Below are 2,690 nucleotides of genomic sequence, written 5' to 3' on the forward strand. Positions count from 1 at the left end.
CATGGCGTGGCGGCAGCTGGTCGGCAGGGTCCCGTCGGCGAGGCTCTCTTGGAAGATGCGGAGCAGGCTGGGCCCGAGGAGGGGCCAAAAGGCTCTGTAAAATTCAACGGGCAGTCTGTCAAGGCACGGGGCCCTGCCCAAGGCAAGGCCCCCCACAGCAGCCTCGAGCTCCGCCAGGGAGAGTTCACGCTCCAGGGCCTCGACCTGTAAAGCGCCCAGGCTAGGCAGGTCCTGATGCAGCTGCTGAGTGGCCTGCGGACAAATGGGCTCAGCCGCAAACAAGTCCCAATAGAAGGCGACGCCATGCCCCTGCACTTCGCCGGGGTCTGTGAGCAGCCGTCCCTCCGGGGTCTTGAGGTGGTCCAGCATCTTTGCCGTGGCCCGTGCCTCTCCAGGCCGAAGAAGAAGCTGGTCGGGGCGTCGGTCTCTGCCAGCTCCTGGCAGCGGGCACGGACCCGCGCGCTGCGGGCTGCGCCCTCCACCAGCTCTCACAGGCATTTCTTGTGGGACCGGAGGCTCTCGAGGAGTACCACGTTGTTGCCCACTCGAAGCAGGGCTGCCTCGAGCTCTGCCACATCTTCCTCCAGCTCCTGGGTGCGGCAGCGGAGCTCACTCGCTGCCAGCTGGCTATACTGCTGGCAGAACGCCCGGATCTGGACCTTCCCTACGTCCCACCACAGGCGCCAGGAGGAGTAGCCTGCTCGCGCCGCCTCCCAGCACTTGCGCCTCCCAGCTCTTCCAGAAGTGGGCGAAGCAGTCCCTGAAATGGGTGTCTTGCAGCAGGCTGACATTGAGGCACCAGTAAGGGGCCCGCGTGTGTGCTTTGCAGGGCAGGGTCAGTTCGCAGCAGACCAGGGCGTGATCTGAGAGGCCCGATGGAACGATGCAGCTGCTGCGCAGTAACGGCAGGTGGTGCTGGCCGATGTAGAGGTGGTCCAGGCGGGCCATGGCGAGCCCGCTGCAACTCATCTTTGCCTAGGTGTATTGTCGCGCGTCAGCGTGGAGGACCCACCAGGCATCGACGAGGTCCACCGCCTCCAGCATGGTCTGCAGCTTGCAGGCCGAAGGCAGGTATGGCTCCGGCCCCGTCTGGTCTAGCAGCGAGTCGACGGTACAGTTGAAGTCCCCGCCCACGAGGAGCAGGTCATCCTTCTCGCTGGTGTCATGCAGGAGGTCGCCCAGGGTCTCTAGGAAGGTGACCCTCTCTCTCTCTCTCTCATCGGTGGGCGCTTAGACGTTGAGGAGGAGCAGGCTCTGGTGTGCCAGGGTGACGTGGACGGTCAGCAGCCAGCCAGGGATGACCTCTCGTGCCACCGCCAAGTCGTACCGCAGCTGCAGCAAGAGAAGGGTCACCACTCCTGCGCTTAGGTTGGTGCCATGGCTCAGGAACAAGCGGCCTCTCCAGGCGGCGTGCCAGTCGGCTTGAACGTACATGTCGCTGTGCGTCTCCTGAAGGAAGGCGATCGCCAGGCGCTTCTGCTGCAGGCCCTCCAGGATGGCCGTCCTTTTCACCAGGTCTCTGCAGCCGATGGTGTTGAGTGAGGCAATTGTGGTAACTGCCATGAACAGGAGAAGAGAGAGGAAGGGTAGGCAGGGTACCAGTGGGAGAGAAGGTGGCAGACACCGGGCAGAAAAACCGCAGAGGCAGGGGAAAGGCCTAGCGTTGCCCTGCCCTATTTCGCGGGCCCGCCTCGGCCCCACACCTCCCTCACCCGGGTCACCAGCTTCTCAAGCCGGAAGGCATGTTGACATGTGCCCGGGTCCCGGTGCATAAGTCTCACCGCGTCGCTAGCGGCGTGGGCGAACTGCGCGGGGTCCAGGCACCATTGCCAGATACTCTCGGCCACGTTCCTCTGGCCCTTGGTCTGGTCCAAGAGGTTGAGGAGACCTCCATAGCTGGGGGCCACCCAGGGGGGTTTCTCCAGAGGGAGTTGGATACTGCCGACCGAGAACCGGCGGGGCTGTACTCTAGGAGGGGACTTCCTGGTGAGACCGGTGAAAGTGCCCTCAATGGCCAGGCTCCCTAGCAGGCCCCCCTCTCTATCTGGGTTGAGGACCGTCTCAGGGAGATCGATCCCCATCCGCTTTGGGTGGCAGATGTCATCCCGCTCCCGGGGCCGCTTGCGGTGCTCAGAGGGCAGGCACTCCATCTCCTCCTCCTCATCGGCCTCGGCAGGCAGGGGAGTGGGGTGGCAAGACTCTCTGCCGTCTCTCGTGCCTGCTGCTGCTCGGGAGGCAGGCACTCTCCCCTTGCCTTGCTGCTCACAGGCCCCACTGGCTGGGATGGGGGTGAGGGGTTGCGAGATGTCTCTGGGACACCCTCAGTCGTGGCCAGAGGTGGCAGGGTTTCCAGGGGGGCAGGCAGAGCGGGCTCAAGTTCCCTGGCTGCCTTTTCCCCGTTGCTGTCCGAGACAGGCCCCAAAGAGGCAGGAGCTCCTTTAGACGCTCCTTTTTTCTTCTTGCTCTTCACCTTTTTGGGAGTAACTGGCACCTCCCCCATAGGGGGCGGGCCAGGCTGCTTGGGTGTCACCACCTCCGGGTCCACCACCTTGGCTGAGGCAGGGGTGGAGGGAGGTGGAGGGTGGGTCTCAGGTGCTCCACCTGACAGGGCCCCAGCGCTTGAGATGCTAGCCACCCCAGGGGGAACTGAGACAGGAAGGGACTGGGAGGACTCCCCAGCCCCTCAAATG

The sequence above is a fragment of the Alligator sinensis genome, unplaced genomic scaffold, assembly GCF_000455745.1.
Source record: "Alligator sinensis unplaced genomic scaffold, ASM45574v1 scaffold384_1, whole genome shotgun sequence".
Taxonomy (NCBI): domain Eukaryota; kingdom Metazoa; phylum Chordata; order Crocodylia; family Alligatoridae; genus Alligator; species Alligator sinensis.